We start from the raw sequence: 14,433 nt of genomic DNA on the forward strand, positions 1-14,433 counted from the left end.
AAAGTTGTATGGTATAATAAATATAATGAATATAATGCTTCTGATTATTTAGTTGTTTTATGTAAACATCAACATTCGTGAGACAGTGTTTTGAGGATATTTCATCAAATTTTCTGTCCTTAAAAATTTTATTTTTAATATAAAAAAATTACAGAAGGTTTTGAGGGGCTTGGTTTACTGTTATTATTATTTGTATTAAATATTTAAACTTACTAACTAAATTGTCAAAAATCTAAGTAGAATAACTTATTTAGTATTTTATATGAATGACATATATATATAAGTTATAAGTTTTTAAAATAGTTTTTCTGTCACACCATAGGACACACTGATACGTCAACTTCCCAAATCAATAGTATTTGCACAATGATTGATGCATCATCCTACCATCCTGCATGAATTATGTTGTATAGCTGCACATTGTAAAAGGGCATCTTCCACTGTTTTTCCATATAATATGACATGATTTTTTATGCTATAAAAAGTATAGTATGTAAAAATTGCATATAAAACGCCTCTATAAATTCCGTAGAATATATGCCCTTGTCATTTATTCACTGAATTATACTTCTCTCCCCCAAACATCGCGAGACGTTATTTCAGTGACGTGACGTCAGAACGCACGCAGAAACAGTCACCATGTCGCTGGCGAGGTAAGTCGCACTGAATCTTTTTTTATGATTTTATGTTTCTGCTTTTGCCTTAAACGTAAGTACTGAACGATTTGCGTGTTTTTATTTGTCAACATGATTTTCGTTGTTATTTTTCGTCATTCACTGGCTGAGTTGTGTTTTTGACTCGCTGGGGCCTGCGGTCTTGCGCTCTTTGTATTACACTGATGCTAAGAAGCTAATGCTACGTCAACAGCAAAGCAAGAAAACAAAATATCCATAGCCATACGCATATAATTTGATAGACTTTATAGAAATGTAATTGTAGAAATTAAGTACGTTAGGTACCTCTTATACTTTAAGCAGACGTTTGTTATAACTTTGTTATAAAATGTCAAAATTTCCACAGGTTGAAATACGCTGCATCTAGAGTTTGTACATTGTACGCCCATATACTAATGTGTATGGGTGTAAGTCAATGGATCACCTGATGATTTTATGTATTCCTAATTTGTTTTTTCTTCGTTAGTTTTCTCCTGCACCAACCCAACTGTCCTAGGACCAGCTGGAGGCAGAGGAGAGATCTCTGTCTTCAGAGGTCCCAGTCCACTGCTTTGGTCTCCACCCGCAGAGAACCTCCTCCTTATGGCTTCAGAAAATCATGGGTGCCCTGGTCACTGGAGGTACGTCATGGGAGATATGTATATAAATATATGTTAGACGTACATGCTACGTGTTTCTGAATTATGTAATGTCTTCATCTTTGTTTATGAGTTAAGGCATGCATATTTCAATATCTAAAAACTGCATTGTGCATTTAAATGCATACTCTCACCATGGATTGTCCTCTAATAAATGCATTTTAAATGTAAGTGCTATTTGAAAAATGAAATTGATAAAACTGAGTGGAGAAAAAGATGGGTCTTTTTTCCAAGCAGATCACAACACATAACAATGGCTGGCTTCAGTAGTATTCTTGAACTTGAAGTATTCAAGTTAACACGTTCAGTTAAGTCTGTGTATCAGTACATATTGAATGTGTATCAGTGCATCGGATCCATGCATTTTTTCTGTTAGGGCTAATAATGTTAATCAAGCAAAAAATACTTGAGAATCATTCAGTAACTTTAATAGGTAATTGTAATACAGCTTTCATAAGCACTATAAAAGGAAGTTTGCATAATCATATCTAATGTTCTCTCTGAGGGAGAAGCCCCCCTAAAAATGAAATACTAAAGCCAGAGCCCGCTGAATTTAAAAGGGGGAAGTATATAAGTTTCGAAGAGAGTGGCTTGACAAATTTCCCTGGCTAATTTAGTTTTAGTTTTTTTTTCTGTTGATATTTTAAGCTTAAATTTCAGCTGTTAAGCACCAACACTTTTTTTCAGTGTTAACTTTCTTGTAGAATTGTGCTGTTAGATTGTTAGTTAATTATTTGCAAGTCAATATTGCCTTTATGGACAGTGATTTTATAAATAAAAACAATTAAAACAAGTTTTAAATGCGATTCAGCCAAAAATTTGGGTGCACCTAAATTGTCATGTGACGCTTCTTATTCTGCTGAAATCACACTGTAAATTGCTTTGCTAATCTTATGTTTTTTTTATTGTTTAAAAGGACTTTGGAGATGGAGGAGCTTTTCCAGAGATTCATGTGGCCCAGTTTCTGGAAATGGGTAGGAAGAAAAGGACTCCAATGCTCTGGCAGTGCAAGTGGATGCAGAGGGCAAGATCAAATATGATGCCATTGCTAGGGCAAGGTCAAAGCAAAGACAAGGTGCCTCAAGTTCTTGTGTTGTAAAAAATTGTTCAGAATTCAATGTTTCAAACTTGGAAGAGGATGTGATGTCTTTTTTTTTTTTTTTTTTTTTTTTTTTTGTTAAACAGGTCATATTCAGTAAGTACACAGACATGCTTCCCAAGGAAGTGCTAAACGAGATGATCCTGAGCTGCAGAAACCTGATGAAGAGGCTGCACAAGAGGTGAGGTCACCAAAGAACAAATGGTATATTAAAATAGTTTTCTTACAATATTGTTTGATTAATAAATATAGTAAACAAAAGCAGATCTGTTAAGCTTCATTTATACATCAGTATCTGACAGACTTTTCAACTTAAATACATTACTTATTTTCTTGACAAGCATAAATGTTATTGGTATTGTTGTTACTTTAAATCTATTTTAATTCAGTCAATAGTACTTGGAAATTTCTCACTTATGAAGTCAGGTTAGTATGTAGATTTTTATATATATTTTTTTTGCTGTAGCTTACAGAAAAGACCAGAGCAGCTTTGGGAGAAACAGGTCTCACAGAAAATTGCAGCCGCCATGCTGCGTACGTACATGCAGACAAACAGGCCCCAGCGCAGTATATCAGGTAAGAGCAGTTCCGCTGCAAATGCTCTTGCGGTGTACTTGTCAAAGGGAGTAATGTTATTTCCTAATTGTCTTCATCTGGGATGTTCCCATTACATTAATATTTTGTGAAATGCTTCTCTAGACTTTGAATATGTGTATACCTTATAAACTATAACACTATATTGTCGATTACTACAGCAAATTATTTAAACTGGTCCTTTGATTTGCAAAAAAAGAGAGCTGGAGCTTACCGTGAATTATTCAGTGCAAGCAAAGTTGTATATATCATTCTTTATAAGGTCAGAACAGATGCAGTTGTTTTTGCATCGCAAGATGTTGTTGACAAGTTCAGAGTGTTGTAAGTGTTAATATTTTTATTTATTTTATTTTTTTAGGTATACGCTTCACAGCAAGGACTCGTGATTTAACTCTGGAGCAAAACAGAGAGTCATCCGTATGGTGGAAATGCAGAAGGACCCAATGGAACCCCACGCTTTCAAGTATGTCATCTTAAACCTAGTTTTAAGAGAGTGAGTGTGATCTGTGTGGGAAACTCAATGTTTGTGGTTTTCTGACAGAATCAATAAGAAAATTCCTCGTGGACCTCCATCCTCCTGCTCCAGTCATGCACTTTCCAAGCAGAAAGGTAGGACTTTGCTTCCCACCAACTATTGATCTCAGCATCGAGTAGTCATCAGGATTGTTTACACTCAGAATCAACAGAAAACTGTCTGGAGGAAATATTTCTGAGAACATCTTAACTAACTTCAATGTCTGTTTTTTCCTCTCCTGTTTTTTTTTTTTTTTTTTAAGATGACAGTGAAAGAACAGCAGGAGGGAAGATTCCACCTTGTATATCAAACTGAAGAATGCAAAGGTATCGCTGCATCAATCAATTGTTCATCTCTTTATTGTTGGTTTAAAAATATTGACCATGAATACAACTGTGTTGCTTCTCAGGGTTATACCATTCCACTGGGATAAAGCGCTTGGCTGCTGACGGACGAGGACTTCAAACTGTCCACATCAATGAGAACTTTGCTGCGCTGGCTGAGGCTTTGCATACATTGCAGACAGAAAGGTACAACACCTTCCCTTAACACTCTGAATCCCACTTTGCTGACTTTCAGAAAGTTAAGAAATCTTCACGACTCTGTCAACATTACAGAAACAGTTTGTCAGACAAAAGTTATCTGCAGCAATATACTGGGTAACTCTTTCTCTTGAGTAGTCTCTCGAGGTTCTTTAATCTCTGTAATTGAGTTTGGAAAGTAATTAATTTACTGTTTTAGCTTCTTCTTGGTGGAAATGCTTACTTTTACAACATTCCCAGTGAAGAAAATAAAGTTCTTATGTGGGCTGGACAATATTTTTAAACTCTTGTTTTTACTCTTGAGTGCATGATTGATACTGATGGTTTTGTGGATGTGTACAGGCCAGAGAGGCTGTGGAGATGAGAGCCTGAAGAGAAAAGAAGATGATGGCCCAGAAGGAGAAAGAAAAGAAAGAGGAGAAGCTGAGAGAGCTGGCTAAAATGGCTAGGGACAGGAGAGCTGGGATCAAAGCCCATGGTGACAAAGGTAGAAAAACATACACTATAACTGAATGTCTAAAGCAGTGGTTCCTAACTGTGTGCCGCGCACTATGTGCCGTGAGATCTTTTGAGGGTGCCGCCAAAATTTCAACAAAAATTTTTTTATTAAGGCAGAATCAGTAAACAGTATTCTCACATCATCTAGGACTAGGTATAAGGTGTTGTTGCATGCAAACTCTCGAAATGAAACAAATGAATAAATAATAATAAAAAGCTACAGAGATTTTAAATATCTATTTCCTTATAAGGGTGCCGAACTTTGAAAGGCTTTCCAAGGGTGCCTCAAACAAGAAAAGGTTGGGAACCACTGGTCTAAAGGCTCAATAAGAATTGGGAGTGCTTTTTTACGCTTTTTAATTTAATTTGGCAATGTGGTATCAAACCAATTTAATTTTAAGGTTTAAGTAGCACAAAATGGAATGTATTTAAAATGAATGATTCAATATGATTCATCCTTTTACATTATATCCAATACAGTGTATGGGAAATTTTCTGAAACATTGAATATTTATTTATAATAATCAATGAAATACTTGTTCCTGTCTGCATTTTATCATTTAAAACTTACAACATTTTATATTGAATCTAATGGAAAGTGTACAAAGCAGAAGAACTTGGTCTTGACTCCTGGATTTGACTGACCGTCATGTCAGGTCATAAGTATGCTGTCAGATCTTTTGATTTAGATCACCATCTGTGCTGTCTTTGATTTTTTTTTCTCAGGTGGTGAGGACACAGAAGTTGTGGAGCGTGACGAGATCCGCGCCACGCAGAGGAGGAAAGAAAGGCAGCATGACAGGAACATCTCCAGAGCCGCCCTGATAAGAGGTGCATGCATTTTACGCTTTTGCCCTGAATGATTCAAATATGTTCTGGTGGAACTGGTGCACACGCCCACTTTAACCTACATGATTTCGCACATATTTTCTGTCCTCTGATCTCACACGCACTCCCGCAGGTGTTCACTTTTACATCAGGCACCTTTTAGTGAAACAAACTGACACATTCCTGTGTTTAGACCAAGTTTGTCATGCTCCTTAAAAATGCATTTAATCTGTATCGCTTTAATTATTCATGCTTTTTTTCTCAAAAGATGTACATGTGACAATTCTCAAACTCCCAGTTTGAGACTTGTGTAATGAAGTGTGATGAGTGTGGCTGTATGTATGAGGTGTTAATATGAGTTTAACTGATGTCAGCATGGTTTTTGTCTGTTCAGGTCGAAAACTACAAAGAGATCAGGACAGGGACATCAGTGAACTCATTGCCCTTTGGCCAGCCGAACCTCGACTCTCCAGTGAGGCTCAGTATGACCAGAGACTCTTTAATCAAAGCAAGGTAATCAACCCTTGGGATTTGCTGATCTCAGATTACTGGTTTTAGGTCACTAAGAAGGTCGTTTAAGATAGGAATGTGCTTTTGCTTTTTAGTTTCAATTACTGCCTGCAATTAAAACACACAAATATAAACATAAAAATAAACTTTTTTAATTGTAATAATGTTGGTCTTACTATGATTTCTAAGTGTTTAATACAGAATCTATAAACATTTCTTTAATTTAACAACTTTATCTTACTTTTTCTGTATGGTAATATCAAAGCCGCTTTCTTATAATCCAATCAGATATTGAATACTTGGAGAAGTCCCATGCTACATTATTCACCACAAAATATTACAATTTGATCTCAATCTGCTTGCCAGTACTTTACAAATGTATGCTTTATGCAAATTAATGGTCTATGGAATAAATATTGGGTCAAACAATAAAAAAAAGTTTTGAATGGTAAATTACGTGCATGTACTTTTTTGCTGGAAATATTTTGACTGTAAATGTTAAAAATCCAAGTCCAGTAATCAGAAATGTCTGTTAGATGCATACTTTCTGGTTGGGTAGGCTTGCCTTGTTTTTTATAGGTATGAAACCTATTCTTTGCTTGTGGTTTTCAGGGATGGACAGTGGTTTTGCTGGTGGAGAGGATGAGATGGTAATGTGTATGATCAGCCCTTCAGAGGTGGCAGAGACATGGCACAAAAATATTTACAGGCCCAGTAAGAATGCAGATAAGGATACATGTATGGGGATGACTCTGACACACTCATGCAAAGCAACAGGTATGAAGACTCCTGCACTGAATATTTGTATACAGTCAAGAACATTTTTATTTGTTTTGGGGTTTTTTTTAAAACATTTTTCTTAGAAAGGCCTTATGTCACATTTGTTTTTTTATTACTGTTACTTATCCATGTCCCATTCTTTCTTCAGGTTTGTTCCCTGATAGGAGTTCTCAGGTGCTGACCACTTGCCTCCTCGGGCTGGACGGCTCTTCTGCAGCAGTTTGAGGAGGATCCTTTCGGGTCTGGACAAGTTCTGGAAGAAGCCAAACAGCACGGCGGTTCCAAAAAGGGCGTCCACCAGTGGGCGCTCCAAAGACTACGACTCATGAGGAAGAAACGCGGGAAGGAGTGAGATGCTTCCTCTGTCCACAGCTGCAGCGTGGTCGAGTCCTCTTTTCTCATTTTCTTTTAAAGTGTGAACTGAATTATGAAAAATTAGTCAAGGCGGAATATCATCTTTTTTTTTCCTCTTCTTTTTATCATCTTCTTTAAATCTAAATGTTTTTGCTTGTTTTTTTCAGTCGCTTTTAACTCAAAAAGTGTAAACTTAAAAACTCGTTGTACTGCAAAGCCACCCCACTAAATTTTTTTTAGAGGATTGGAACTTTGAAAGTTTGTTTTTTGGGTGGGTGTAAGATTTGTCTATAGCAATTCCTCACTGCCTCTGTTTCCAGCTTACTTTGGTGCAAGGTAAAATTAAATTTTAAATCTCTCTCTTCATTAGTCCTATAAATCCAGTCTACAGTGGTTTCAGCTTGCCAAGTCTGCTCTCTTTATATCCAAGAGTAAATTAAGCCTCTCCTATAAAACATGTTCTTTGGAGTTTGTTCAAGGAGGCAATATTAGGCTTGTTTGCGCTAGTTTTGAGCTCTCCTATATAAAGCTAATGCATAGCTAACTAGCTATCTTTCAGTTGGTTTTAAGTAAGAATTTTTTTAAAATGTGCTCCACTATGTTTAAAATGTGAAAAAAAAAAAAAAAAAGGATTCAAAATGCATTTTATGTGGAATGTATTTGTTTTTCTTACATTGAGAATAGATTTGTTCAAATTCAGAATAAATGCATAAAATTGCTAGTGAATTTTAGGCTTATTGGTAAGTAACTCTCTGAATGTAACATTTTAAAGAGGAAAAACTAAAAATGTATACAGTGAATGTGATAGAATTATCTTTTGAGGCTTTATTGAGACAGACTATCAATTTATTAAGTCCTAACTTCGAAATATCTTCTGGTTAAGAAATTTAAGACTCATAAAATGTCTGAATTTGTATGTGATATTTGGGGGTTGTTTTGTCTTATGTTTTAATTATTTTCTGAAAAATTGCCTCCAATTCTATATAATGATTAAATATCCCCACACTATTGAAATAAAGAATAAATAAATAAAAGCAAATTCTCTTTCTGCTGCAAAACTGTACTCTAGATTTATGTGTTGCTTTAAAGGAATGTCAGTCCGACTTATTACATTTAAATACTATTAATATATCTCAGGAAATCTAGAAACCACAAGGTCCTCAGTTAAAATATGCATTTTTATTGCACATATTTCATTGTCTAGACCTTAAAAGTATAGGCACTTGAGAAAGGGCTTAGTGATCAGGCCTGAAATGTGTCATTTCAAAAGTAACATCACTTAAACTGCTATGTGAAAATCATTGCCATTGTAATAAAAAATATTTATTATTATTATTACTTATGTGCATTATTGTCTACTAATAAGAGCTTTTAGTTTCTTTCCTTATGTATGTGTAATGGGCTTCTGCAAATACTTTGTAGAAGAAATATGGTGAAAGTGTTATTTATATTCTATCATTTTCTCTTTTATAAAGCTCTTTAGAATCCAGTCATGCTTCATCAAGACAGAATCTATATGTCTTGTTACAGCTCAACACTCATTATCAAAATATCCTTTCTCATTATGTTTCTTATTTGAATTCAGCATTGTCCAGGTTTTCAGGTGCATTTAATTCTTCAGACAGGCAGATAATGAGTCCTCACTCTTCTGTTGTTTGTATTTCCAAATGCATAGAGCAAGAAAAATTAGTTCCTCATTGATGACAGCCTAAGGAAATTGGTTCTTTGCAAGCTTTTGTATGGTTTGAAGACCAAACAACCAGCACATTGTTTTGTGTCATAATGGAAACTTTGGCAAAAGCAGACAAAAGCTAAGATTGATAGGTTCTTATCTGCTGTCCATGGAGGAACAACCAGCAATATTCCAGGCTGGCTGTTTCAGTCCATTGAGCAAAAAGCTTTTTGTTCTATTAGAGAAGAGACCAAACAGCATTCAAATAGCATTCGGCTGCATGTCTGGAGCTCCCAGAGCGCCTCAGAAAAGAAAGTAATGGTTCTGTCAGTCAAGCAAAGCCATGTTTAAAATTAACCAGTAAATAGCCAATTATATATTTTGTTAGAAAACTTTACTTACAGTGTATTGGTGATTCTGTGGCCGCTTTTAGCCCAGTGTATTCAATTCTGATGTTTAAGTTAGTCTTTTGTTTCTTTAATTGTTTTAAAAACAAATGTAATTTCCACTACATATATTATTAGGCATCATTTCTAATATGAGGACCGTTGAGACATTTTTTTTCAGTAAAACTGATTTTAAACAATGTCTATTGTAAAAGTGCTATATAAATATAATTAACTTTTCAAAACAAAATTTCACAAATCCTCACTCATTTTGTGAAATTTACAACGTATTGGAAATTCGTTTTTTAATAGATTTATATTGTGAAAATGACGCCACAACAGAGGGACTTTGACATAAAGATTGATGGACATCATTTTTAATTAAATGTTAAAATATGTTGGATTATTATAATTTCAAATGTTCACAATTTACCGCACTATTTGTACGGGTTTTCATAATTTAAGATTAAATGTCTCTAGAAGAAGGGTAAAACAAATTGTATACCTTTTAAAATAAAAATATATAAATACATGCATAAAAAAATTTAATATGAGATTTTTATAAAGAAAGTCTCTTTTAACTAATGAGGCACGATGGGACTCAAAACATTATGTGCAATGCAAAAATATTGTTTGTGAGATACAAATACCAGCATAAATCCTCAAAAATTGCTTTTTACTGATATTTTATTTGGTCTCCTCCCCTCTCTCCTCATATTAAAAGAAAAAAATAGAGAATTACATGTATCAGAAAGAATTACTAGTATATTTTCTTTTGATCTCAGCTGCAAATCAAAGTTAGTTCTCATGGTTAGATTTGTAAAAACGCTTGCAATAGTAAGATGAAACCATTAATCTTTGCATTGATAAAGAAGGGAATTCACACTGCAAATGGACTGATATGAACAAGATCGGTTTGCAGGCTTGCCTTTATTGTTGGCTTATTGCATCATTTGTCATGGTGTCTGTGTTTGGGGTGTTCAGCCATGATAAATTTAATGCTGTATGCTCTCACATAAATTGATGTTCACTAAATACTTTCCTGTAAGGCTTGCCCAAATATTCTCATTAGAAACTCTAGGTAATATCACAGACATCTGGGTTAAAATGCCTAAAAAAGATCCATTGAGAGGCCCAGCCTTATGCAAAGCTTCTCGCAGAGGTGCGCAATGAGAGTGCATGTCAGCATATGCATGTGAAAATTATGAAATATTAAGGAAGTCAATGATTATCCAAAAAAAGGCTAAGCATTCTGCTCACATAAAATACACTCAGTAATGCCCTCTTGTGGTTTTGTTTTTGTTTCATTATAAAAAAGCTTTACCTGCCTTGAAAATGTGGATGCTAACAAATGGCTAAATTGGACTGTTAAGTCTTCAGGACATTAAATGTCTCCACGCTGTACAGGTCAACTCATCTACTCGCTTAGTCCATTTTTTTTAATAAAAAGTGAAAATACTGGCCAGAAGCCAAAATGGTGGTGAGCATTCTAATCATGCGACCGACTGTGTGGTTTGTTTGTAGGCTACGTTGGTATTTATATTTTTAGTAATGGAAATGTCTAAAATTTCATAAAGGTTGTGTGAAATCTGATGAACAAAACGACTTAGAATCATAAACTGTTGTTAGTCAAATTGTTTATTTATTGCAATAATCTAAAAGCCAGTGGAAAATCTTTTTGTTGCTAAGGAACAAGAGTGACGCTTAACTTGAGCTGGGCTTCTACAAAATACATCACTGTAGAATAGGTAACAGTAGCATGTCTTAATCAATCAATCAATCATTTTTAGAGTTATATAGCGCTTAATAAAATAGTTGCATCACAAAGCACTGAAACAGTATAAAGCTGTGAAGAATACAATGACAGGGATGTATAATGACGAGGGCCACTTGTTACTAAATGCAAAGAGACGGTCTCTTTAACTCAATTCGACGTATAATCGCTAGGAAGTTAAGTGTCCCTAACAAAGCAAGTAAGAGGCGCATAGCGTGCAAGGATTTCATTAAGTACAGAATTGATCCAATATGGGGAACACGTCGCATTGATTTGAGGATTTGTTTATATGAAAATAAGCAACTTTTCTGTCATTCAGATCGAATGAACAGGAATGTCTAAGAGTAGACTAGAAGGCATTATATGCTATGACCGGGTATTTATAGAACTATTCAAAGGACAAAATGGTGGCCTGCATAGCTACTTGAAAGTACAACTGTGGCTAGGGCAATGTCTGTATTTATATAATAGGATTTAGATATGAGTTTTTTGAGGATTGGGGCAGAAGTAGTAGTTCTGTCAGAGCTGCGCTATGCGCATAACTGTAATCACATGATATTAGTATACTACAACTGCTTTGGCTAAGGGGGCGGGGTGTAGTCTGGGTTTGACTCAAGATGATTTAATGACTGGCTTTTAATTACTCAGGATGGGCATAGTAGGAGTAATAGAAAACACAGATCAAATAGAATGAAACAAATTCAATATTGAAATAAAAATAAAGTGAAGACGTTACAGTCTATCATGGTTATAATTTAGTTAGCTATGGACCGTGCTCTGAAAGCAGGGAGGGCAAATACGGCATTCATTCATTTTTCATTTAGGATGAAAAAGAAAGGTTTTAAACTAAAATGTATATGATTACATCAGTTGTGCTGCACTATACTGTGTAGATATTTAATGAAGGTAAACAGACAAACTATAAAATTCAAATTCCAATTTGACACACAGTTTTGTTTGATAACTTGGGAAGGAATTGAATACATCTATATATTGGGTTGAATGCACACACAACTCCATGACAAACTGCTTGTCATGTTTATAGCTGGATCTCTTAAAAAGTGCATATATATATATATATATATATATATATATATATATATATATATATATATATATATATATATATGAGTGTCATCAGTTGTGTACAGGCACTATGCTATACCTACAGACGGATCACATATAATCTGAGTAGAATATGTGACAGTAATGAAAATATGACAGTCTGTTTTTCCTTGGGTCTAGTATACTAACACAATGACATGTTTTAGTTGACTTCAGTTGCTCTTCTGGGCTTTTTGGTCACTGTTTTTAAAATATAACCTATTTCCCATATCAGTCAAGCTATCAGAGCTAATGTATGAATGTTTCACTTGAGTCTGTATGAAAACTTACTGAAAGAAAGGACTTGTTTTGGATTGCTATGCAACATACAGTATTTTTAGGTTTTAAATCAAATCCCCATTGATTTTGAAGTGAGAACTGATGTGTTAGATATATCATCTAATATTAATAATACTGGAATAAATAAACTATAAAAGTTATTCTTTACTTATAGATAAAATATTTTGTTTGGCAAATGTTTGGTGCCAAAGTTAGACCAAAGAGGTCTGTATAATAGATGAAGAAAGCGTTAGCAGCTCCATTTCATCTGTGGTAGTTTTGATGGTGTAAGATGTGTGGATGTAAATATGTTATCTTGCCTTTAGTTCTCTACACTTTATTACCTACGCCGCACTAAAGGTGATGGAAGGTGAATATGACCATTAAATGAACAGGAAATGATGTCATATCTGACCTGCTAATGGGACCAAGAGAATATAAAAGTTTCACGCCCCTTACCTGAAGCTGTCAAATAGATGTCAAAGGCTGCAGACAGAGACTAAAATAACATTTTTAATACATAATTTTAAATGGAACTGAGAAAATCATCCACATGGTCTAGTTCTAGCAGTTTTGGCCTTCTCACTGTAGCAATGAATGGCTAAGGCTTGCTGGGATATAACAGCATATGTATGTACAAAAGGAACTTACAGTTTACTCATTTAGTTTTTTATTTTACAATTTTATTTTTATTAACGTTATTGCTATGATAAGTGAACGACAAACCAAAGGTTTGAACTTACCTCTGACTTTTCCCAATGTTAAGAAGTAGTGCCTTTCTTTCAATGTAGAAGGGACTGAAAATAGCTATTTTAGACATTTTAACTTCATATTTTGTAGCTTACCTTATTTTAGTAAAATGTATGAGTATATATATATATATATATATATATATATAAATATATATATATATATATATATATATATATATATATATATATTGTTGCTGTGTAAGTTAATAAACTTCATTTATATATAGCTACATTTGTACGTAGAATATGCTCTATTTTGTCATGGTCATGAAAAGTGTAGTAGTCAGAGTTTCCACACAGTCTAGAGCTTATCTAGCATCCAATTATAAAAAGTGCTATGTGTGACGCAGAGACAGAAGGTTAGTGGTTTACGCCCTGGAAAGGTTACTATAGGCTAATGTCGTCGCCGGCGATGAATATGCATTATTGCTTCACGCCCATGTGACGCTACCTGGCCCATTGGCTGTGAGTTCGCAGAAGGCGGATCTGCCTGTAATCTAGGAGTGGGCGTAGTTTGTCATTCGACGATTTTGAGGATACGGGAAAACTAGATTACACAAGTGAAGCTGGAGATCTGTGCGCATATCGCCGGCCTGTCATGACTCAAACTCTAGTAAGCTTCTCAAACGGGATGCCTTACATCGGACGCAGAAACAAGACACGAAAGGGCGGAACGGGCTCGTAAGAACCACTGCTTGTTCCGCAAAGATAATGCTGCCCGGCGGAGAAGGTGAGGCCGCCCCAGTGCCACACACCTGAAATACGCCTGCGTATACACCGGAGCCGCTTGTGCTGTAATTAATGCTGAGTTAAATTAAACAAATATTTCTGTTCTCTGTATTGGTTTTTTTGGCTTGCGTTCGAATTTAGATTCAGGAAAGGCGTCTGTCTGGCCTGAGTGTGGAGGGGGTGGCTGGGTGTGTATCATGGTTCAGTTTTTGAAGTTTTCGCGTGTTCAAATCGTTTAACCGTTATAGCATCTTTCACTTGTATTTTAAAATGTACGAAATTGAAAGTGTGTATTGTTTATTGTTTCTTTCTCTCTCTCTCTTTTTACCTATTTATTGAAATATTTATTTATTTATTTTACTCAGCTGCAATTCATAATTCACATATGATGGTGAAAATATGAATGATAAATTATTTTACACCTTAGTTCATCACATCATAAATAAAAAACATCACTTCTTTGACTCAAGCATTGCAGTTAGAATGAGGTATAGCCCTTGTGGTAAAAAAAAAAAAAAAAAAAAAGTAAATAAAAAGAAAAAAAGAATTTTGTTTATTTGGTAAACAAATTCGCTAAGCATCATGGTTCTGCTAGAAGAAACAGTTCCTGGCCCAAAACAGAAGTTAGTGTTTGTTTTATGGTGTTGTGTGGTGATACAGTGATCTGCTGTTTTATGTCATAGCTGTACATTGTATTGCAAATTTT

General features: G+C 34.9%; 1 pseudogene; it reads left to right on the forward strand.

Annotated features, from left to right (window-relative positions):
• Positions 1 to 639: 639 nt before the first annotated feature.
• On the forward strand, positions 640 to 7,006 carry LOC122324811 (annotated as a pseudogene).
• The last annotated feature ends 7,427 nt before the right edge of the window (positions 7,007 to 14,433 follow it).

This window comes from Puntigrus tetrazona, chromosome 20 (assembly GCF_018831695.1).
Source record: "Puntigrus tetrazona isolate hp1 chromosome 20, ASM1883169v1, whole genome shotgun sequence".
In the NCBI taxonomy this organism is placed as follows: domain Eukaryota; kingdom Metazoa; phylum Chordata; class Actinopteri; order Cypriniformes; family Cyprinidae; genus Puntigrus; species Puntigrus tetrazona.